The 26,101-nt window shown below is 38.9% G+C and overlaps 1 non-coding gene across 1 annotated transcript; it reads right to left on the bottom strand.

Annotated features, from left to right (window-relative positions):
• Positions 1 to 6,464: 6,464 nt before the first annotated feature.
• Positions 6,465 to 6,571, bottom strand: LOC117199781 (U6 spliceosomal RNA). The gene has a single exon (XR_004481120.1). It is a non-coding gene; the product is annotated as a U6 spliceosomal RNA (small nuclear RNA).
• Between the last annotated feature and the right edge of the window lie 19,530 nt (positions 6,572 to 26,101).

The following is a 26,101-nucleotide window of genomic DNA, read 5'->3' on the forward strand; positions in this document are numbered from 1 at the left end:
ACACAAGGAATCCAAAGTGATCAGGTGGTAGGCACGGTTATAGCTCAATGAGACCTTTGTTTTGTCTCATAGAAACAGTGACCATCCTTTGCGGACCAGGACTTCTGATCCTGTAGAGCCCAGAGTTGGGATGAGAGGCAGAAAGTCTCCCGGCAGGTCACTGTGTTAGTAAGTGCAGCCAATCCTGCCTCTATCTCCTGGTTTCTAGACCTATGTGTCCATATTATTCAACTCCTATGCCAACAGGAGACAACTGGACCCAAAAAAACTTAAGTGTTTCAAGTTCCTTAATCTTCATAGGACTTATCTCCTACACTCTGGAGGGTATGTGTCTTATTAATGCTTCTGGCAAGCTAGCCCCTTCTTGCTCATTCTGTCCAACCAGCATGATGTCATCAATGTAACAGATCAATGTGCTATTTTATAGGATGTCCGGATGGTCCACATTTCTGCCTGGGAGGAGTTGGAGTCTCTCACATGGCCTCCACTGACACCACAGGAGGGGTAACCTCAATAGCAACGAGCAGTGGTGAAAGTCATTACTGTCCACTAGGCCTTCTCTAACACTATCCCAGGAAGAGATGCCTCTTTACTGCTGGGTGGTATGGAATCTATTTTCCCCATGAGGTCTTCACTGACACCTTGGGGTGGGAGGTCTCATTGCTCCCAGTGGGAATAAAGGTCCTGGCTCCCTGCTTGGCCTTCTCTAACACTATCCCAGCAAGGGCATTGGAATGCCTCCTTACAGCCTGGCAATGGTAGAATTCTAGGCCTTTGCTGTTGTGAGAGTGGGGGGGATGAAACCATAGCTTTTTTCTCTGTGGTGTTTAGTCAGAGTAGAACAGTTATTGTCTAAAACTTTTCTGTCTTGCTAGCATACCCCTTTCCTGGCCCTTTAACTAGGTGGAACAGGCTTTTGTTGGAGCTATTATTGTCTGTGCCTGTTGGCATTTCCAGGTGTGGATTCTTTAAGTTTGGGATACCTGGGGCAAACATAAAACCCAGAGAATTCACCACCATGTTATTCCTTGAGTACCAAGGTCCCTGGATAGTTGGCCTTCTCTCCACCTTTCAGAGTCTTCCTATGTTTATTTTACATATAAAGGTCAGGAATTTTTAGTTATTAGCAGGAGGAACAGAAAAAAAGCACATCTGCTCCATCTTCCTGGAAGAGGAAGTGCCGTTTGTGTCTTTTAAATTTTAGGTGTGATCGTAACACTCAATGCATTAAACTCTCCAATAACCTCTCTTAATATCTAGAGTAAAACCCAGAGTCCTGATAATGGCCAACTAGGTCCTATACGAATTAGCTACCTGTTTGCCTAATATTTTCCCCCTTACTCAGTCTCCAGTACCTAGAAGAGGACTGGCCCCAAATAGGTAATCAATAAATACTTTTTAATTAATGAATTGAGTAACGTATCTCTTTTTAATACTGAAAACAATCAGTCGAGCACCACATGCCCAGAGGGACAAGTCCCTTGTGTCTCTCTTTGGGCCTGCATTCCCTGAATTATCCAAGAATCCAAGAGGCTTGCTCATTCCAAAGGGGCTGTAGTAGAAAGAATTATAAAAATGTCCCCCCGAGATTTCTTGCCCTAATACCAGGGACTGTATGATAAAACAGCAGGCCCGTGAATACAGCAATGTTGCATGGCAAAAGGGACTTTGCCAATGTAATTAAGGTTACTAATTAGTTGACCTTAGGTTGCTAATTAGTTAATTGACCTTAAGATAGAGAGAGTGTTCTGGATTATCCAGCTGGGCCTAATGTAATTACATCAGCCCTTTAAAAGCAGAAGAGGAAGGCAAAGAGACGGGAAGCATGAGAAAGCCCTGACATGCCATTACTGGTATGAAGATAGAGGGGGGCCAAATGAGAAAAAGGGTGAATTAAGGAGTTGAAAGAGGCCCCTTGGTCAATAGTTAGCAAAGAAACATGAACTCAGTCCTACAGCTGCAAGGCACTGAATTCTGCCAGCAACGCTAATGAGGTTGGAAGCAGATTCTTCCCCAGAACCTCCAGATGAGAGCCCAGCCTTGTTAACACCTAGATTTCTGTCTCTGAGACCCTGAGCAGAGAATGCAGCCATGCTGCACTCAGACTTCTGACCTATAGAACAGTGAGCTAATAAATGGATATGACTTAAACCTCTATATTTGTGGTGATTTGTTACACAGAAATAGAAAAACATATAGGGGGCATTCCTGTGTCCAAGTGACAAACAGAGAAAGTGCTAGAGGAGCTAATTAGTTCCTTATTTCCTCTACACATATTAGTTTTCTGCTGCCATTGCTTCTGTTAATATGTTTACACTATTGCTGTTGAAAACAACTCATCTTGCATGGTTAACACATCCTTGTCCACCAGTGTGGTGAAGCATATGTTGTCCAGCTCTCAGAACAGTGTTATTATTCCTAAAGGAAGCTTGGGTTCACAAGGTTACCATTAAAGAATTACAACCAAAGATTGTACTTACTCACTGGCTCAGTCGTTGTTTTTCAAAGAATGCTGCTACACCACGGTGGCTTGGTCCAGGAGTCCTTCTAGCTGCAGCCATGACTGTGCTGGAATCAGCCTTCCTCAAGAACAGTCTAGGCCAGTGGTAAGAAAATATTGGTCACACAGGATGCAGAATGGTTTTGTTTTGCCATCACACTTAAATACCGTTTAATATGAACGGCAAGTACTGAATTCTGTTCCCCCCGCCCTCCCCGAATCCATATGTTGGAGTCCTAATGATTAGTACCTCACAATGTGACCTTCTTTGGAGATAGCGTCTTTCTAGAAGTAAGTTAAGGTCATTAGGTTGGACCCCAGTGCAATATGCCTGGTGTCCCTTTTTATAATAGGGCCGGGACGGGCACGCTGCCATTACCTTACGGCTGCTAGTGGGAGGCCTTCCTCTCGAAACCATTATCGCGAGACTGTTAGCGCGTGATCCTTAGCGCGAGACTGCGAGACCGCGAGACCGCGAATCCGCGAGACTGCGAGATCGCGAGACTGCGAGACCGCGAATCCGCGTGACTGCGAGACCGCGAGACCGCGAATCCGCGAGACTGCGAGATCGCGAGACCACGAGATCGCGAGATCGCGAGACCGCGAGACCGCGAGACTGCGAGACCTGCAGACCATTAGCCAACGGTTAACCTCGCAGTGGTCCTTTGGGCGGAGAGTGCGGTGAGAGGTAAGTGGCTGCCTTCTCCCCTCGGGGCCTTCGAGGCCCTCCGTGCTCGGGCAGGCGGGTGAGCTGGAGGGTCCGGGGACAGGCTGAGAGCTGTGTTCCGCAGGGCTCCAGAGCCCTCGCCACGGCCGCCCAGTGGCCGGGCCCAGGCCTTGGAGCAGCAGCATACTAATTCTTTACTAAGCTCTCTGAGGTTGCAAGGAAAAGACAAGCCAAGTTAGATGATATTAGGTTATTATAAAGATATCCTAGAAAATAAAGAAGCATGGAAACCCATCACAGCAGCTATATTTATTCAGAAGTGCATCATGACATTGAGGTCCATGAAGAACCAGAACAAAGGCCCATTTTCACCCAGGATATTTAAGACCGAGGCCTAAAAACCCACCTACTATTGGGGCAGCCACCCATTAGTGAGACTATCCAATATGGAACACCCCAATTGGGCTGAATTTTGCACCGAGCTATCTCAGTAGCAGATGACATACCGTTATGTCCATAGCATATAAATTTACATTATGCAGGGCACCTAACCATGGCTGGATCCCTGGGTGCTGTATCTATTTCATTTTATGCACCTGGAATAAACCATGGTGTCTTAGTCGCTCATTTCCTTACAAAGGGTCTGAAAGCTGTACTTGTCTACTATTCCTCTCTGGTATCACTGCTTCTGGAGGTAGGTGCTATCTAAATAACAAAACGTTGGTTCTCAAACATGAGTTTGTAATATTAACCTGTGATGTTTATTTAAAGTGTAGATGTCAATCCACAGTGCCTAGGTGTTTTGACTGGATAGATCTAGAGGGAAACCAGTACGTCCATTTTTTAAAAACACTGTCAGTGTTTCTGATGAAGATAGTAGAGGATCACGCTTTGAGGAATTCCATATAGAGAAAACCCAGGAATAGATGTATTCTTAGTGTGCTTTGCTTTGTCCAGAGCCACTTGAAGTTATTCAGAGTTTAATCTGGTCATATAATCTTGCACTAAGTTTCTTTTAAAGTGTAACATTTCAGAATAGGGCCAAGATACCCATAGAATGAGAAGAGAGCTCCTAAGAGGAAAAACAAAAAGGGTTTTAGATGTTACCTGTCACATCAATATTAGAAAAAAATCTGGGGCTTCCCTGGTGGCGCAGTGGTTGAGAGTCCGCCTGCCGATGCAGGGGACACGGGTTCGTGCCCCGGTCGGGGAAGATCCCACATGCCGCGTAGCGGCTGGACCCGTGAGCCATGGCCGCTGAGCCTGCGCGTCCGGAGCCTGTGCTCCGCAACGGGAGAGGCCGCAACAGTGAGAGGCCCGCGTACCACAAAAAAAAAAAAGAAAGAAAGAAAAAAATCTGTGTCAGAAATGATTCTGTGCAAAGTGGCCGTAATTCGCAATCATCAGCACCTCTACACTGTTAGACGCCATTAGAATGGGAGCCATTAGAAGACTACACCAGCTGGACTTGGAAACTTGATGAGATTGTAGCCCAGTGACAGATGGTAACAGGGAAAATAATGCAAAACACAACTAAATGATAGCTGGAAATGAGGGTGCATATTGAGAGGTAGCACACCATAATCTTTAATGAGAAATTAAGTTCATTTAACTAAGCTTGTCTAAGCCCTCAGTATTAGGTTGTGTGAGATTTTAGGAAAAAAACTTTGCCAAACAAGAATAGACCATTTCTTTAATAGAGAACTTAAACATAATCATTTGTCTTCTTATATTGATTGTTAGATATTTCCATTACCAAGCTTTGTTTGAAATACTTTTTAATTGATTTCTTCTAGGTTTAATAATTAAGTGTTTATAAAGCATCAGTGGGAAATTTTGCTGCTAGGTAGCAGTGTAAAACTTATGAATCATTTGTTAGGAAGCAATAGAGGTGATCTCTCCCCTACATGTAACTCTCCTGAAAAGATTAAATGGGTAATACTTCTAAAATACTGTGGAAGATTTAATTAAAACTACATAATTCAGCATATAGGATTTGGAGAAGCAGTGTTTGTCAGCAAGAATGGGAAGATGGGCTCTGGAAAATAGATCAGAAAGGCTAAGCATGAAAGAAGCTAGGGTCAGTTAAGAGCTAAGACAGCACAAAGGACCCAAAAACAGAGTGGTTGAGAGCATAGGTCATATTTCTCTCTCTCTCTCCCCCCCCCCCCCGCCAAGTTTATAATCCTAACTAACTCTATCTGTTAAGCAGAGATAATAACAATATCTGTTTCATAGGACTGCTGCAAATAGTCAATGAGTTAACACAGGTAAAGGACTTTGGACAGTGCCTGACACATAGTAAGTTTCAAGTAGCTCTTGGCTTTTATTATTAACAGGAGATCCATGCTACTCTAAGACAGAGGGTTTAAATAATAAGACCTTCCCCACAAGCAAGCCAAATCCCTTCTTCTCTTTCAGTTTAAACTCATATTCTCTTATTCGGTCATTATGGCAATAGGGACTAGCCGGCCACTTTTCTCTACATGATGACCCTTCGCACTCTGAATGATTTCATGTAGTCAGAAACATTTGTGGATGTAGAGCTCTTCAGGGAAAAGCGTGTCCCAATCTAATTTCACAAAGTAGTGTCAGGAAGGAAACAATCAATGAGGTTACTCCAAATCAAAGCACTTTAGGGAAACTCTTTTAATCCATCTTTAGGCCAGTGAAGCATGGAGAGAGAATCACTGATGTGCAAAAGATGTGTAAGAAAGGTGTTCTTACAGCTATATTTTTTACTATATGTTGAACTAAAATGTGGGGAAAGGTCTAATCTTTTAAGTAAAAATAATTTAGTGTCTGTTTCCATATTAAGATATCAGAGTATTTGTTTTGAATCTTGGACTTTATAATACATGATTTTAGTTTTTTCTAATCTTGTTTTTAGTCTTCTATTTTAAGTAACAACTTGAAGGCAGAGGACAACACTTACACATATTTAGATTCTCACAAACCCAGGAAATCTTCTACGTATTATAAGTGTTCATTAAACATTAGTCCTCTATGAGTCCATAGTAGTCAAATTAGAAATTTAGGAACTAACTTAATTATTTCTGAGTTGTTTATTGAAAGTAATGGCAACTGGTGAACATCACATGGTAATATAAATGTCCCATAAATATGTTACTTCAAACCATGCAGACAGATAGTAAATAAAATGTAAACCACATTTTTTTTAACATCTTTATTGGAGTATAATTACTTTACATTGTTATGTTAGTTTCTGCTGTATAACAAAGTGAATCAGCCATACATACGTATACATATATCCCCATATCCCCTCCCTCTTGAGCCTAAAATATGGAACGCTTCACGAATTTGTGTGTCATCCTTGCGCGGGGGCCATGCTAATCTTCTCTGTATCGTTCCAGTTTTAGTACATGTGCTGCCGAAGTGAGCACCACATTTTCTTTAATAAGCACTGAGAGTGCTCATGGGCCAGTTGCGGGATCCGTGGGTGAGGCATCCCAGTGCCTCATGGGTGGGGTTTTTGGTGGAGTCTGTGATGCATTTAGTAGGACCCGAGTCCCTTTACTGCCCTCTTCGAGTCCTCTCTCTTCGCCTCCCTCTTCCCCCTAGTCCTGCAGCTCCTGACTCAGTGCTCTGTAGGGAACGAGAGAGAAATGTGCCTCTTTGGCAACATCCCACACAGGGGGGAAGCTAAGTTCTGACTCATGCACTCACTTTCCCTCATGGGAGAAATCACAGGCCAGAAAGTTCCCACTTGGCACTAAGCTGTGCCACTTTTTTTTGGCGGGGGGCGGGGGGCAGGTGACACAGGTAAAGTTCCTTGTAACCTCTGTAATGCATCCTGACTTGTATTGTTTGGCTCCAGTGGTGTGCTGAACTTCTCCACTGGAAACCTGGAAAAAAAAGGCTCTCTCATCCACAGGTGATTGTCTAAGGCACTGTTCTCCCGGGACTCCCAGGCTGCAGCCTAGAGAGGCTGGAGCCCATTCACAGGCCACTGCTGAATTTGTAGACAAAGGCACTTTTGCCTGTGGATTGATGTCAAGTTGTTGTTGTTAGGATGGGGGATACGACAAAGGACGTCTTACTAGCGATGACGCTGACGTCACCATTGAACATGTACTTAACTCATACAGATTCCTCCCTAATGGAGCAATGTGCTTTGCTCCCTTTGTTATATTGTCACATCACCTGTCTCCCTGGAATCAATACCAGCCTCAGGCCTTCCCAGACTTCTTTCATTGTCATTGAGTTCTGAGGTTGTTTCATTAGACTACTCAGATCCCTGTAAGAAATAAATCAGAGCCTTTGACACTACAGACCCAGAGTTCTTCCTTTCAAGTAGTATCAGGATAAGTTTTACATATTAAACATTAATATGTGTAATTCTTCTGCTGTTTCCCACAACACAGAATTGAAAGATATATAACAAAAGAGAATCCGAATATTTCAGGATGATTTTTTCCTAAGAAGTCTAGAATATTTAAAAAAAAATTTTTATCATTCATGTCTTCTCACCCATATGTACTTGGGAAATGGTAAAAGCGTTGCAAATTACAGGAGATCATGTGATGTGAATCTAAATATGAGAATCCAATGAGTACAAACTGAATTATAACTTTGCAATACTCTTCCAGTAATTGCATGAGATTAAATGTTTCCCTTGCATTTTGAATTCTTTTAACTGTAAGGTTAATCTGTTATTTCGTGTTCTATAGAATTTTACTTTGCTTTTGCTCGTGTTTGTTTTCATCTTCTATGTTTGTAGTTTAGGCAGTTCCTTACTAAATTGTCATCTGCCCGTGAGGTTGGTGAATAACTGCTGATATCATTTAAACTGTGGAGAATATATAAGCGCCCCAAATATTCCTTACTTACTGAACTTTCCACTCTTTTAAAATTAAAACATTTCATGTCCCTTAATCTCCTATTAAAATTCAGATGTGATACTTGGAATAAATAATGTTTTAAGTCATTATCATTCACTAACACATCTTGTAATCAACTTAGTACATATACATAGTTCATTGAATCTTAAGTAGGTAAGTTTTATAAATAATTCAATTACTCTTTTCATGGATTTATTATTTTTAGTGCTATTTATTTAAAAACTATTTTAACTTTTGACCAAATTAGAGCAGTTTAATATACAATTCCTGATAGGTTAATGAATACTTATTTCAATGATAGACTTTTTTTTTTTAAATAAAATAAGAGATTGAGATGAGGCAGAGATATTAGCTTAAACTTCAGTGGTACTTACAATATAAGTGTAATATGAACTTAAGAAGTTTATAGGTCCAAGAATCAAACACTAAAACCTAAAATGGAAGTTTAATAAACTCTTTTCAACTGTTACAAATGAAAGAACAACTCTATAGAAAGGGAACAACCCACACACACACGACCAACAAATGTTAAAAATCTTCCAATAAATATTTAAAACTAAAGTGTACATTAAAATAATAATGTGATATCAGAGGGTTTTACCTCTCAATTTGTCATACTTTAAAAGTTGGTAACAACGATTGTACCGAGAAAAAAACAGGTAATCCCTTACATTGATGGAGGCAACGTTAATTGATACAGCCTTCTTGGCAGTTGGATGAGAGGTACACAAACTTTCTGGCAATTAAAAAATACATACCAAATATCTTGAAATACATGTTTATCAGGTCAGAAATACCTCTGCTAAAAAGTTGTTCTGAGAAAATAATGTATCTGCAAAAATTAACTGTATAATTAAAGGCTGTAAGTGTCCAATAATCTGGGTGAAGGAAGTAACTGTGTTTCTTAAATTATTGGCTAACCTTTTAAAATGATGTTCTAGAAACATGTTTATTGACATAAAATTATTTAAAATTATTGCTTATGTGAAAACCCATTTTTTGAAAAGAATATAAATATCAGTGCATGTAAATATATTCCCCAAATTACATACCTGTGTGGTGGGAATTTGTGTAATATCTATATTTTTTACGTTGGTTCATCTATATTTATAATTTTGTTCAGTGAATATGTACTTAAAGTTTTTTAAAGTAATCTAATAATTATTATATATAAATGGAATATGCCTTAAGTATATCATCCAAAAAAAGAAAATCTCCTTAAGCGGTGATCCTTTCTAATGAAGGAAAATCAGAAAATGTATTAGAAACTCTTCGAGCCATACACTCAGCACAATGTCCTCATTTCTGACAAATATTTTTCTTCACCTCAGTGGTAGAGCCCATAGCTGTATTTATAATGGCTAATGCTGGTGGTACGAAGTGAGTACATTTGTGCAAACAAAGCCACTCAGGGTCTCTTCCTCTTCCGGAACTGGAATTCATACTGATCCCAGAGCCAAAGGTAGAGAAAATAGGTTTACTGAGAGAGCTAGAAAGAAGGTGAAGAAAGAGTAGAGAAGATGGGAGACCACAAAGTACCTTTAGAAAGACAAAAAGGACTAATCTTTTTTTTTTTTTTGGTCCGGTATGCGGGCCTCTCACTGTTGTGGCCTCTCCCGTTGCGGAGCACAGGCTCCGGACACGCAGGTTCAGCGGCCATGGCTCATGGGCCCAGCCGCTCCGTGGCATGTGGGATCTTCCCGGACCGGGGCACGAACCCATGTCCCCTGCATCGGCAGGCGGACTCTCAATCACTGTGCCACCAGGGAAGCCCAAAAGGACTAATCGTAGTTTCAGGCTGTTTTCTAAAGCTGACCAGGCCTGATTGTACTTCCTGTCCCAGGATTCCAGGAGAAACCTATATGGTCTGTTTTGTTCTTAACCAGTTTAAGTAAGTTTCTGTTATTTGCAAAGAAAAAGCATAGATTAAGAAATGGTCTATCACTTCAGAAAAAATAGAAATCACACCAACTATTTTAACAAGAGAATGTAATAGAGTTGATTTAGATACTGGAGAGCTGAAAAGACAAAAAAGAGAACACTGAAGTATGGTAGAGGAATCTACCACCCCTAGGGCTGGGATAATAAAGAGAAGAGAGTGGGAATACTAGAAGAAATAGTAGTTTGAGGACAGATTGCCTGGCTGGGGCTTGTAACTCAAAATCCTAGAGGATAGGTGTCAGGGAGCTGGGACTCAGATATGTGAGGAAAGGATACCAGCCAACTGGTGCTCGTCTCTGAGAAGGCAAAATGAGACAGGTTTTTTAAATTTTGGGAGGAGAAGTGGAAACTAGAACCAACTGCTACTGGACCTACTGCCCAGGTGAAAAGTCATTGCTCATATGATGTTGACAGTCACAGGAAGCAAAACAGGAAAGAACATGTCCCTTTTTCCTTCTCCAGGCCTCCAGTCTTTCTTTAGAATTCTCCATTGTCAAAGTCTAACAGGGAGACAACTGGCAAAACAGAAACGTGATTTGCAGAGTCCCAGCCCTAGTAAGATAAGGCAGAATATAAAAGAGTCGGTTTGAAACAGAAAGAAAATGGCTTAATAACAAGTAAATATGGTAAAAGTAAATTTTATGTTACTTCTAAATTTTATGTTTATGCCAAATACACAGTCTAAAAATACTTTCAAAATGAATGAAAGCACTATAGAGAAATCATAGGAACCACTCAACAGATAAATGAACAAATTCAGGGGAAATTTGCTATTTTGGCAGCTTGTGTCCTACTAAAAAGTCTTTTAATTAGCTTTGTTTAGCCCTAAATATAATTTAGTTTGTGAATTTAGAAGCAATTTTGTATGTTTCAGTTGAACAAAAATGAAAAATTCAGTTGGTAATATTTTTGTTCAAACACATTGTATTTCAACAGTACCAAAATGAATATAAGGCCAGAAAGTGATGGACCAGAGGTGATGGATATGTTAATTGGCTTGATTGTGGTAATCATTTCACAGTGTATGCATATATCAAAACATCCATTGTATTCCTTAAATATATGCAATTATTTGTTAAAAAAAAGAACAGAAAAAATTAAATACTCCTAAATCTATTGAAGAAATTGAATCAATTATTTAATTATTTTTATAAAACAAAGAAAAGCACATTCTTCAAAAGCTTCACCAGAGAAAATTTCCATACATTTAGGTAAGAAATAATGCCAATTTTATTCTAAGAGCTTTTTATGCTTTTTTGGGGGGGGGGGTGGGGTGGCCACACTGCGGTATGCGGGATCTTAGTTCCCCAACCAGGGATCGAACCCGTGCCCCCTGCAGTGGAAGCATGGATTCTTAACCACTGGACTGCCAGGGGAGTCACCAATTTTAGATAAACTTTTTAAAAGAGTAGAAGAAGAGTAAATACTTCCCATTTCACTTTATGCCAACATAGATATTACAAGAAAGAGAAACTACTGACCACTCTCTAGATGCAAAAATCCTTTTAAAAATTGTTAAATCAAATATAGGCATATATGAGAAGAATAAGGCATCATAACTAACTGGGGTTTATCCCAGGAGTGCAAAGTTGGGTAAACATTAAAAATTAATCAGTGTAATTTTCTACATTAACAGAATGAAGGAGAAAAGATGATCATTTTAAGAGGTGTCAAAAAGGTATCTGATAAAATTCAATACCTACTCATGATTTTAAAAAGCTGTTAGCATACTGGGACTAGAAAGGAATGTTCTTAAGCTTATAATGGTTGTCTATGAAAAACCCATAGCTAACATTGTACTTGATGATGAAAGAGTAAATGCTTTCACCCTGAAGCCAGGAATAACATTCAAATGCCCACTCTCACCATGTCTATTCAACATTGTACTAGAGGTCCTGGCATGTGTAACAAGACAAGTAAAAGAAAGAAAAGGTACAAAGATCGAAAAAGAGGAAGCAAAACTTTATTTGCACGTGACGTGTGTGTATATTTTTTTAATCCAGAAAAAATATACAGGAAAACTATTAGAACTAATGGGTTTGGCAAAATGGCAGGATTAACAAGGTTAATACACAAAAATCAAGTTTTTTCTGTATACTGGCAATAAATCAGTAGAAAGTAAAATATTAAATGAACATCATTTGCAACAGCATCAAATATCTAAAAGTAAATCTAATAGAAAATACGAAAATCCTCTACAGTGAAAATTTCAAAACTTTATTAAGAAAAATCAAGTAATTAAATATAGCATTCACCACATTTATAGGTTGGGAGCCTTAATATTTTTAGGACATCAATTATCCCCAAATCAACCATGGTTTCAATGCAATCCCAAGCAAAAATCCAGAAAGGTGTGTGAGTGTTTGTCAGAGTGTAAACTGGCAAGACGCTCCTAAGAGTTATATAAAAATTCAAAGAAACTTGAATAGACAAGACAAACTTGAAGAAAAACAAATTTGGAGGACTTAAACTATAATATTTCAACATTTATTATCATGCCACAACAATTAAAACTGTGGCATTAGTGCAAGGACAAATAAATGGAACAAGGGAATCAAATAGCCAAGGCACCACAGCAATTCCGTGGGAAATGAATAGCTTTTCAGGAAGTGGTTCTGCAGTAATTGGATATCTGTATAAATTTTTTAAAGGACCTTGACTCCCTACTTCATACACTATACAAAAATTGAGATTTGTCAAGGGCAAATGTGAAAGGTAAATAAATAAAGCAAATAGAAAAAAATAGTAGTATCTTTAGTAAATATTTTGGGATAGGCAACTATTTGTTGTACAGGACACAAAGAGCAGTAGCAATTGAAAATGGATTTGTTGGACTGCTTTAAAATTAAGAACTTGCGATCATCAGAAGACACCATTATAGGATATGAAAACATTACTGGGAAATGATATTTGCAGTTTATATAACTGTCAGGGGCTTGTATCCAAGATATTTAGGAACTCAAGCAAATCCATAAAAAAAAAAACAACGCAAGAAAATATTGAGCCATAAACTGAAACAGGCATTACAAAAAGAGGAAATCAAAATGGCTAATAAATGTATAAAAATGTGTTCAATTTTATTGCACTACCAACTCCATGAAAATGTCAACATGAAAAGAACAGACAAAGATGACAAGGATGTGGAACAATTGGAACTGTCATACACTGCAGTAGACATTTACATTGATATTATCACTTTGAAAAATTAGCAATACCTACTAACGTGGAATTTACACACACGTTATCAAGCTTCTATTCCTAGATGTGTTCCCACAATGTTTTAAATGTTAATATGAAGAACATATACAAGAACATGCATAGCAATGCTGTTTTAATAGCCCTAAACTGGATAAATATAAATGTCTATTTGCAGTAAAATTGGTAAATTGTGGTATATTTTTTTAAAAGGAACACTACAGAGCAATGACAGTGATCAAACTACAATTTCATGCAACAGCACAAATATACTGTTGAAAGAAAGGCCATAACCAAAAGAATATATGCTAAGGTCCTATTCATAGAAAGTCAAACAACAGACAAAACTAACCAATTCTATTAAGTCAGGATATTGGTTGCCCTTAGAATGGGAAGAGGGGCTGGATGGGGCATAAAGAGGCCTCCTGAGGTGCTGGTAATGTGCAGGGTAAGTGGGTGTGTTCAATTGTGAAAACACATTAAGCCACTCATGATTTGTGTATTTTTAAAATGTAATAATCCAATCATATTTACATTAGCAAACCTGAATGGAAGGACTAAGTAGCTAATTAAACAGAAATGAGGAATAATGTGATAACTGGAAGATAGATCCAAAGAAATGTTGATAAAATCAGAAGAAAAAGATGAGGGATTAAAAGATGCAGAAGGTAGAATGACACGTGCTAATATATAAAAAATAGTATTCCAGAAGGATAGAATGGAGAGAATCAGGGAGAACTAATATTGGAAAAGGTAACGGTTAATCATTTACTAAAACTGATGAAAAACTAGAATGTTCAGTTTGAAGAATCACAAGAAATCCAAATGAGGATAAATAAAAACCAATACACACTAAAGTGTAGTGAAACACAAAATACCAACACACCACACATACACATAAACTCAAAATTTAAGAGAAAGAAAAATTATCTAAAAAAGGAATGACAATTATCCTGGAAGCCAGAAAACCGTGGAAAATATCTTCAATCTAGACTTGTATACCACATGCCTGTACCCTAGATGAAAGTAAATCTGGCTATGTGACTTTACTTGCTTCTTGGGAGGGCTTAATTTACAATGTTGAAAATTACCGAAAAGTAAGAAGAATGTTCAGAGATGTTGGACAGCTCCATCTGATGAATATCCTCTAAATCCCATCCTTTGATTGCCCACCAACAGCATGCTAAGCTTCCAAATATTAATTCTCTCACCCCAGCAGAAGAATGCTGCTTCAGTAAAGGCAAAGCAAAATAAAATGTGTTCATTTGCTCCCTAAAGGGGTTCAGAATGAGCCTCCCCACAAAGTGCCACATTAGCATGTGGAATATTTTGAGCTAAAGGCACCTGAGACCCTGTGGGCTCAAGCGAAACTTCTGTTCCTCCCTTAACTACCTAGAAGAATTTAAATTGGGGGTCTTTCCCAGAATGAGAATTATTACCAGAGATAAATTTTATCTGAGTGACCCATCTGTCTTTCAGGGCAAACATCAGATTACTATACATCTGCTCTTATGGTCCTGTGAATTGCCTTCCTCCCCTTTGAAACCCTAGGCCCTTTTCCCATTCCTTGACTCAGGATAGCATACATCCCTCATTTAACTCCTCTGTCTTGAAATAAAATAAAATTTGTTTTTTTTTCCTGTTAATCTGTCTCATGTCAATTGATTATTAGACCAGCCAAAAGAACCTTTTAAGGGTAGAGGAAAATTCTTTCTCCCCTACACTCCCTAAAAAGGAATGATCCATAAATTTCATCAGTTACTGCATCCAACTCCAATTTCTATATTCCTAGGCCACGTGCTCTTCTCCCCTGGATTACTCACAATGCTGGTTTTGTTTTTTAAATTTTTTAAAATTAAGATTAACGTATAACATATTAGTTTCAGGTATACAACATAATTTTATATTTGTATATATTGCATAATGAACAACACAATAAGTCTAGCTAGTATCCATCACCATGCATAGTTACAATGCTGATTTGGTATTCTATAATTTATCAGCTAAATTCTAAGAATAACCACCAGCCACAAGCCCTATATAAAATCCTAGACGAAGTGGGGGAAATAAAACTTGATTAATACTTTAAATACCATTTTCATTTCTACAAATAATCACTAGACCATAGTTGGTATAACTTCCATCCTTCCACACTATTCATTATTTCCTTTGTCCTCAGCCACCTCAGCTCATTAACACTTTTTGACTGGCAAGGAGAACCAAACTTCATTCATTAGAGTAGTGAACATGTGATGATCCTGCCTGGATGGATATGCTGTAGTGTTCCATTAATTCTAATGAACATGATAGTACAAGAGGACACTAGGGGATCCCAAGGTTCCATCTTACTCCTTCCAGTCCTTATTGTTTACTTTTGTGCAAAATGCTCTGCAAAATGCCTTCTGCTGCTTTTTAGTATCTTGAGAATAGCTACCATTTGTTTGGCACTGCAGCTGGGAATCTTTCGGAAACTTGAGGCCAAAAATACATATAGACACCCCAAATTATCTTTAGACAGCATAAATAATATACCTTCTCCATCTATGTATTGCTATTTTTATAATGTATAGATGCATTGCTGATTAGTAAAGTACAGTTTATTTCATTATTTCACACATTTAACTTTTATTGAGGGGATTTGGTCCATCTCATCACATGAACCAAGAGTAGGGGTGGAATGGATGCCCCTGGGAAAAATTTATTGTTACCAAAAGAAAGGTCATACCTTTTGAGCAGGGAAAAGCAGCAAATAGTCACATGTTTTATTTTCAAAAATCTATATAAGCATGGAAAAATGGGAATGAGAATTGAAGTTTTGAAAATTTGCTAATTCTTATCTCTTCCTCTTGAAGCTCTGTATGCAAATACAATGAAGAAAATGGCCACCATGATAAAGTGTCAAAAATCTTAGATTTGGTCTTGCAATATCACAACAAAATTATTTAATATCGGGACTTCCCTGGTGGCACAGTGGTTAAGAATCTGCCTGCAATGCAGGGGACACAGGTTCGATCCCTGGTCCGGGAAGATCCCGCATGCTGCGAAGCAACTAAGCTTGTGTGCCACAACTACTGAGCCCACGTGCCACAAATACTGAAGCCCATGCGCCTAGAGCCCATGCTCTGCAACAAGAGAAGCCACCACAATGAGAAGTCCGTGCACTGCAAAGAAGAGTAGCCCCCGCTCACCGCAACTAGAGAAAGCCGGTGCGTAACAACAAAGACCCAACACAGCCAAAAATTTTTAAAAAATAAAATAATTATTTAATATCTATGGACATGAGTTTTCTTGTTCTAAAAATGTGGGGGAAGGGCAGGGAGAGAAAGAATTGAATAAGATGAGCTCTAAAGTATCAAAAGCTCTATCACTACCAAAATTCTATGTTTCTTTATCTCTCAAGAGTCTTGATTAGAAAAACCTAATTTTTCCTTTTTCTGTTTAAGAAATTGGCATTTTTAGTATGTCATGCTTCCCAATTATTCAGATATGCCACGGGAATAATCTTATTGTCTGGTATTAGGGTTTGAGTGAAAACAGAGCTGCACTATGTAATGACAAATATATAATGAAAATTTTTTATGGAAGTCTGGTTACATATTTTGTTGGGATTGTTTCTCTGATCTGACTAACACATGATTCGGATGCTTTTGCGGGAAAAGGATGGTGTGTTAGGAATAGATTAGAGCTCATCATTAAAACGTGTTGCACTAACACGAGGTACAGAAATCATGCATTTGAGTCCAGGAGAATAGTGCCAAACGAATTATAATTGTCATTTTTTCAGTGAACCCTAAAAAGGATGCTATAGAACCCTGGATAGAAAGATAATAATCACTATCCTTTATTGAACATCTGCTATGTGACAGCTGTTTTGTATGTTTTCTGTAACACTCTATTATAAACCATATTGAAGTGTTGTATGTAGTGACCACCAGGTAAAATATATGTATGAGGAAATGATGAGATTAGGGCTCAAAGAGATTAATAACATACGTAAACTCACAGATCTGATAATTGGCAGACATGGATCCATTCTCAGGTCTCTTGGATTTTATGAGACCTTTGTCTTTTCCACTTTGAGACCATGACCTTTTGTAATCTCCAAAAAGGGAACGCTATGTTCCCTGTGAAACATCTCTGCCACATTTGTGTAAGGTCGGATCTTAAGCACCGCGAAACAGAGGAAAGCTTCAAGTGAGCTTTATTAGGGAGCGCTCCCGGGCGAGGTTCACTGTTCCGAGAGAAACGGGCCAGAGAAGTCGCACCCGGGCGAGGATTGGGCAAGATTTTATAGGGGAAGAAGGGAAAGGGGTGTGGTGAATCTGGGAGGGCGCAGGGTATTCCTTATTTGGTGGTTTTTTCGGGTATCCTGGGGGACCGTTAGTCCCGCCCCTCGAAAGGCGGGAAGGCTGGGCCGGGTTCAGAGTCCCCAGGTCAGTTCCTGGAACTGGGTGGTCCGGAAAGTCTCCAGGTCAGTTTCTGGAACTGGGTGGTCCGGAGAGTTTCGGTCTGATGCAACCTGTGAATCTGATTGTGTTCCCCTGCCTCGGGCCAGTTGGCCTTACAATTTGAATCTCAGCAAATATACACCGAATGAGGGAAAGTTTATAAAAATGCAGAAATAATATTGAGGGGTTTGGCTTTTTAAGAATTGTTATTTATTATCTGGTGGAGCATATGAAATCTTGACATAAAAAAAGAGCGAACTGGCTCTCATTTCTAAATCCATAAGTGCATTTGATAGTGGTCTTATAGAAGCTGCCTTACTAGAATATCTAGCAGAAATATGACATTTGGTTACAAATTTAGGAGCTGTTTAAGGATAGCAGTTTAATTTCTCTTTGTTTTCCATGGTATCCAAAATAAATGATCTTATTTGGAGGAAGATGCCTCAGAAGCAAGAAGCACGACTAACTCAGCAGCTGAAAGTTTCTTACTCTTAAGAATGGTGATTGTTCCTTATTAAATCATTGGACATGGATCAGCAGAGCTGCCTCCGAAGGTAATTTTGGACAAATCAAGCCCTAAGGGAACTAAGGCAAAGGTTTCATGTTAATTTGAGTAGGCCTCACAGTGCCAAAGGCAATAAAAGAACCCACAGCAATGAACATGTTAAAGTAGCTGGATGTACAAATTGGAAAAGAAAAGACGAATAAGTCACTAGTCCTAGTTCAACCTCAAGATTTTTTTCTATTCTAGATTTTCACAACAAAGTGATTATACAAGCAGAGGTAAATCTCAAGAGGTTGAATAAATGATTCACAAGCCAATTGGAATGTTTCCATTTTAGATATGGTCATTGTTTTGATAATGTCACTGATTGCTTAATTCTGCCGGTTTCTTTAACAGCAAAGGGAAATGGAAACCATTCCTGTAATTGTTAGTCCCCAGCTTAATACAGAAACCAGTTGAACTGGAATGAAAGCAATGCCAGCCTTTCAGTTAACGAGGTTTCTCAATCAATCAGCAATAGTTGCTGAGCGCCTGCTCCGGGAATACTACTCCAGGTAAACTCTGGTTGTTACATTTTCTATGTAGAGCTACAAAGAGTGCCTCTCAAAAACTTGGAAGAAGGGGAAATGAGTTTGCTTTAAGAGCCAAACTTTGAAATCAATGTATTAAGCAGCAATAAGCAAATTTGTCTCAAAGAGGCAAATGGCTCCCCTGGCTACTTGTAACCTGATTGAATGACATAGCAAGGTATTTAAAGGAAGAATGTATTAATGAATGGAGAAATGAGTTTGCTGGCAGGGAAGTGGAGGAAACAAAGTTAGGAAGTGAAAATCCAAGCATCTAGAGGAAAAGGAATCTGGCCAAAACAAGTCTGATGCAAATTAAACATTGGAATATTGTACCTCTAAGGACAAATACAAATTAAAAATAAGAGGCCTAATTCTTCCTGTTGTAGATAAGAGAACTTCTTTCTTCCTTCCTTTTTCTTAGGGTATTTACAAAGTCTGTAAGTTCTTTCTCTCCTCTTCAAAATGTATGTCTTTTCATTTTTCTAATTTTTAAAAAAACTTAGATATAATTGACATATAACATTATATTAGTTTCAGGTGTATAGCATAATTGTTTGATATTTGTATATACAGTCTAGTGTCCATATCCACGGGTTCCACATTTCTGAGTAACGAAAATATTTGAAAAAACATTCCAGAAATTTTCAAAAAGCAAAACTTGAATTTGCCACACTCTGCCAACAATTTATGTATTTTCAATTATTTATAGAGCATTTACACTGTATTATGTATTATAAGTAACCTATAGGTGATTTAAAGTATACAGGAAGATGTGTGTAGGTTATATGCAAATACTATGCCATTTTATGTAAGGGACTTGAACATTCCTGATTTTGCAATCCACAGAGTTCCTGGAACCAGTCCCCAGGATACCCAAGGACGACTGTATTGCAAAATTATCACCACAATAAGTCTAGGTAACATCCATCACCATTCATAGTTACAAAATACATGTCTTTTTTCCCCAGTTTTATTGAGATATAATTACATACAGCACTGTATAAGTTTAAGACATACAGCATAATGGTTTGACTTATACATACATTATGAAATAATTACCACAATAGGTTTAGTGAACATCCCTCATCTCATGTAGATACATTAAAGCAATACAAAAATTTTTATTTCCTTGTGGTGAGAACTCTTAAGATTTATTCTCTTAATAATTTTCATTTACAATGTACAGCAGTGTTAATTATCTTTATCATATTATACATTACTCCCTAGTACTTATTTATCTTTTAACTGGAATTTTGTATCTTTTGACTGCCTTCATCTAATTCCCCTTCCCCCCACATTCCCACCCACCCAGCCCCAGCTCTGGTAGCCACAAATCTGATCTCTTTTTCTATGTTTGTTTGTTTTTGAAGTATAATTGACCTACAACACTATGTTAGTTCCTATTACACAGCATAGTGATTCGATATTTCTATACATTTCAACAGGTATGATCATGATCACTATGGTAAAGTCTAGTTGTCTTCTGTCATCATACCAAGATATTATATAATTATTGGCAGTGTTTCCAACACTGTACACTTTTTCCCTGTGAATCATTTATTTTGTAACTGAAAGTTTGTACCTCTTAATCTCCCTCACCTATTTCTCTCCTCCCTCCACCCCCTCCCCTGTGGTAACCATCTGTTTGTTCTCTGTGTCTATTACTCTGTTTCTGTTTGGTTATGTTTGTTCATTTGTTTTTTAGATTCTACATATAAGTGAAATCATACAGTATTTATCTTTGTCTGTCTGACTTATTTCACCTAGCATAATACCCTCTAGCTCCATCCGTGTTGTCATAAATGGCAAAATTTCATTCTTTCTTATCCTGAATAATATTCCACTCTGTGTAGACACACATACACACACACACACACACACACACACGCGCGCATTCATCTGTATGATAGGCACCATTCATCTATTGATGGACACTTAGGTTGCTTCCATATTTTGGCTACTGTATGTAATGCTCAATGAACATAGGTGTACATATATCTTTTTGAATTAATGTTTTTATTTTCATCAGATAAATACCCAGGAGGGGAATGGCTGGATCATATGGTAGTTCTAGTTTTAGTTTTTTGAGGACTCTCCACACTTTTTTTCATAATGGCTATACCAATTTACATTCCCACCAACACTGTACACGGGTTCCCTTTTCTCCACATCCTCACCAACACTTTTTATTTGTTGTCTTTTTGATAATAGCCATTCTGACAGGTGTGAGGTGATATCACATTGTGGTTTTGGTTTGCATTTTCCTGATGATTAGAGATGTTGAGCATCTTTTCATGTAGCTGTTGGCCATCTGTATGTCTTCTTTGGGAAAATGTCTATTCAGGTTCTCTGCGCATTTTTTAATTAGGTTGTTTGTTTTCTTTGATGTTGAATTGCATGAGTTCTTTGCATAATTTAGATATAAACACTTGTCAGATATATTGTTTGCAAATATCTTCTCCCATTCAGTAGGAGGCTTTTTCATTTTATTGACAGTTCCCTTTGCTGTGCAAAAAGCTTTTTAGTTTGATGTAGTCCCATTTGTTTACTTTTGCTTTGCTTCCCTTACCTGAGGAGACATATCCAAAAAAATATTGCTAATATCAATATCAAAGAGCATACTGCCTATGTTTTCTCCTAGACGTTTTATGGTTTCAGGTCTTACATGTAAGTCTTTAATTCGAGTTTATTTTTGTATATGATTTGAGAAAATAATCCAGTTTGATTCTTTTGCATATAGCTGTCTAGTTTCCCCAATACCATTTATTGAAGAGGCTGTGTTTTCCTCATTGTATATTCTTGTTTCCTTTGTCATAGATTAATTGCCTGTATAAGTGTGTGGTCATTTCTAGGCTCTCTGATCTCTTCTGTTGATCTGTGTGTCTGTTTCTGTGCCAGTACCATATTGCTTTGATAATTGTAGCTTTGTAGTATGGTTTGAAATCAGGGAGCATGATACCTCCTGTTTCGTTCTTCCTTCTTAAGATCGTTTTGGTTATTTGGGGTCTTCTGTGTTTCCATACAAATTTTAAAATTATGTGTTCTAGTTCTGTGAAAAATGCTGTTGGTATTGTGATAGGGATTGCACTGAATCTGCAGATTTCATTGGGTAGTATGGTCATTTTAACAATACAGATTCTTCCAATCTATGAACACGGTGAATCTTTCCATTTGTTTGTGTCATCTACAATTTCTTTCATCAATGTCTTATAGTTTTCCCAGTACGGTCACCAGAACTGTATGCTTTAGTGGTGTCCTCTCTGTGGGCTGCATGGGCCCTTCTATTGTGGTGGTCTGACTACTGTGTGAGATCTGGTGGATGTTGTTGGCCCCTGGTCTGGTTTGTCATCATGCACTGCCTTGTGTGAAGGCTGCCAGCCACTGGTGGGCAGAGTTGGGTCCTGGCGCAGCTGGCTGCATGGCCAGGGGAGTCTGAGTCCTGGTGCCAGCCCTCAGGTGAGTGGGGCCAGGTAATGAGATGACTGGTATATAGCCCCAAGGTTTTCTGGGGCTACTGTTGGCCCACTTGTGGGCAGAGCTTTTTCCTGGGGTGGCTGGCTATGGTGTCCGGAGTGACCCAGAGCTGGTGATATACCACTGGTGGTGGGGCCAGATCCTGAAATGGCTGGCTGAGGGGCCCAAGGTGTCCCAGAGCTGGTGTTGGCCTGCTGTTGGGTGGGGCCAGGGCCCAGGGAGTCCTGGAGCGATTCCCACCTACCAGTGAATGAGGCCAGGTCCTGGGGCTAGTGCCAGTCCACTGATGGGAAGACCAGATCCTGGGGTTTCTGGCTGCAAGGGGAGGGGTCCCAGAGCTGGTGTCAGCCCACTTGTCAGCAGTTTTGGGGCTCAGGGGGACCCAAGGCTAGTGTTGCCCACTGATGGGCAACTGGTCCCAGGGTCTCTGGCTATGGGGCCCTGGGGGGCTCCCAGTTTTGATATCAGCTAGCAGGTGGGTGAAGCCAAGATCCAGGGGATCCAAGGGCTAGTGCTGGCCCCTTGTTGGGCAGAACTGTGTCCAACGGCTAGCTGCAGGCAGCCCCAGGAGTCCTGGGGATAATGCCGGCCCACTTTTGGGTGGTGCTGGGTGCTGGGCCTTCTGGTGGGTGGGGCCAGGTCCCCGGGAAGCTATGGGCTCAGGGGGTCCTAGGGCAGCTGGCCTGCTGGTGGGTGAGGTTGTGTCCCTGCCTAGCTAGCTGCCTGGCTTAGGGCATCCCAGGACTGGTGCCCACATGCTGGTAGGCAGGGCCAATCCTGGTACTAATAAGCTAGAGAAAGGATTTCAAAATGGTGCTTACCAGCTCCAGTGTCCTTGTGGTGGGATGAGCTCTCCAAACTAGCTATTGCCAGAGTCTGCATCCCCAGGGTGAGTTTCAATTGCCTCCTGCCTCCCCTGGAGGCTCTCCAAGATCAGCAAGTGGGTCTGATCCATGTTCCTTTCAAAGTTCCTTTCATGGCTTCTGTCATGGGTCTCAGAGTGTGTGAGATTTTGTGTGTGCCCTTTAAGAGTAGGGTCTCCATTACCCACCACGCTCTTGCTCCCCTGAAAGTAAGTCCCACTGGCTTTCAAAGCCAAATGCTCTGGGGGCTCAAATTCCTGCTACAGAACCCAATGTGGGGCTTGGATTCCTTTACTCCTTGGGGAGAACCTCTATAATTATAATTATTCTCCTGTTTATAGATCAGCTACCTGGTGGTATGGGTCTTGACTGTACTATGTCTTCACCCCTCCTACTCCATCTCGTGGTGGTCCCTTCTTTATATCTTTAGCTGTGGAAGATCCTTTTTGTTAGTCTTCAGATTGCTATCATGGATAGTTGCTCTGTAAATGGTTGCAATTTTGTTGTACCCATGGGAAGAGGTGAGCTCAGGGTCTTCTTGCTTCGCCATCTTGGCCACGCCCCCCACTCCCTACATAAGTCTTTTCGGAAGTTAAATTAGCCTCTTACCAGCTTAAAGACTCAAGAATGTCTTTCTCAAGAACCTGGGGACCATCTCTTGGAAATGTACTAATCAAGGAAGACATCACCCTATCTCCCAGTTTCTGTGGGAGAATCGTGGCCTAACTTCAGTGGGAGCCCCACTCCAAGTTGCATAACTACCTCTTGCCATAAAGATGTAAGAAGACATAAGGTTATTTTTCTTTTGGATAAGGCCAATTAGCTAACACTGCCGGTCACCCCAATTACCAGGTGAACTGAGGATGAACTATGTGTGACAAATGGTGCTAAGTTATTTTACTTCTTAAGAACTTGTCACTGTACATCTTGAGAACAAGTATGTAATGGATTTTACCTGCTTGTCTATATAAAACGGTGAGGATTTTTTTTGTATTTGCATTCTCTTTAGCAGATTGTCTGTGATGTGCATCACATTGTTGATTAATGCTTATTCAATAGTAAAATTGGTTTCTTTCTCTTCTATCTTTGTGGTGAGGTTTACTGAGTTGGGAGGATTTTGTTTCTAATTACATTTTTCTGACACAAATCCCTGTGCTCTGATTCCATGCTCATTCCAAATTCTTGATTATAAATGGTTTTCCCTAAAAAGTCCGAGTTTAATGCCTTAAATAGGTGCAAGAATGTTGATTTGCAAGATTATTCTTATAATTATAAAATAATAAGGATTTGATTATATACTTCAGTCTCTATGAGTTTGATTATTGTCAGCACTCTCTCAAAGAAGAGTCCATTCTTATACGCTATCAAGATTTTAGATTTGTAAATCTGAGACCCAACCTCAAATTCCTGATGAATTGCCAAGATTAATGCTATTCTGTGAGGACTCTTAACAAATAGCCAACAGGTCTTCCCTAGTGAATTCCTTTAGACGTGCAAAATTTCTTCAGAAAGAAGCAGATATTAGATTGGAAAAAATTGTCTCCCTAGCACAAATTGCTAAATGTTAAAATAAATGTTGTCTGTTCAGGTCTTGCTCTTGACTTAAAAGAGGTACCTATTAGGAAGGCTTCAAATTTGTTTCTGTGATAGCCAATTGAATTCATCAAAGCAGAAAGAAACAGGTATTCAATTCAGGAATTAAGAAAACAACAACAACATTATGTTACAGTGTCCCTATCCTAACATCTCTCACATACAGCTGTCTAGCTGATGGAGGACACCAAGCAGGCCTCTTTATTTTGACCTTAGCATGAGGGTTCACTGCTTCCCATATACAACAGTGTAGAGATTACATTTTTGTTCTTTAAGTCAACAAGTCCACCATTTGGAGAACCTGATTCTCTGTGATTTATAGAGATTATATTGTAGGTATCTCTGGAAATATTTTTAGTTCTTGAAAATTATTGTTGAATATTTATATTCTTAGGAAGCATTGAAATAGAAACAATTTTCTGGGAAATTTCAAAATACCATTGATTATCTGGAGTTGACCTTTTACCTAGATAACATATCTGGATCCCTGTTCCTTTGCTTGAAGTTCCAATAACAAGCTCTCATTTCTATCTACTCTTCCCATGCTCATTTTGTCATCCAGCCTCTTAATATGCCAGCACATTTTCTCAGAGCAGCTCATCTTAAGTATATCAGCTTTTCTCTGGACTATGTATAATCTAACACTATGGATATATTTCACCAGGCTATACCCAGGCTGGACATCTCTAAATTGCTTAAGATATATAATCACTGAGATTTATGTTCACTTGAAGTTTGAGGTACTTAATTTTGTTTCTAGATAACCTTACTCTCCAGTTTTTCAATCATTGTTTGTTTTCTAAGAAACCTTTTAGTTTTGAGTCCCTGATTTTGATGTTAGCTTGAATTTTGATTATGATACATTTTGATGGTATGCCCTTGACTAAATTTTATTATTCAAAAGATGAATATTCAGTTATTCACCTCAATATCATCCAAAAACTAAAAATATTTATGAACATAGCACCTAGTTACATTTTAATCTCATCCCTAGTTCCCATGTTTTGTAAGAAAAAGAGTATTAGATGAGTAGGCTACTAATCTGAAAGCCTTATCCCAACTTCAGTCTCAAAGTGTATAAAACATATAATCATTGTCTGTCATACTCATCAAAAGTGAAGAACAACAAATGTAGAAAAAAATGGGCATTTGATAATGGCAAGAATAATTAATTCATAGACTTTTTTCAAAATCTTCCTAATATTTTTTAATGGAAATTAGGCAGAGAGAATGAAGGAGAATAAATATTAAGAACTCAGTTATATAGTTCAAGTACAACTTAAATAGTACTTCTGAACCTAACTATCAATACATATATCACATGCACACATATATAGACATATACATGCATATACACACAATATGATTTATCATTAATTTTCTGAATTCCCCATAATATTTTGTACTCCTCTTAGGATTGAGATCAATGTCTGAAGTTTTCTACCTACAGTTTTTTTTTAAAGCCTTACTAATATTGTTTTTCA

This window comes from Orcinus orca, chromosome 9 (assembly GCF_937001465.1).
Source record: "Orcinus orca chromosome 9, mOrcOrc1.1, whole genome shotgun sequence".
In the NCBI taxonomy this organism is placed as follows: Eukaryota; Metazoa; Chordata; class Mammalia; order Artiodactyla; family Delphinidae; genus Orcinus; species Orcinus orca.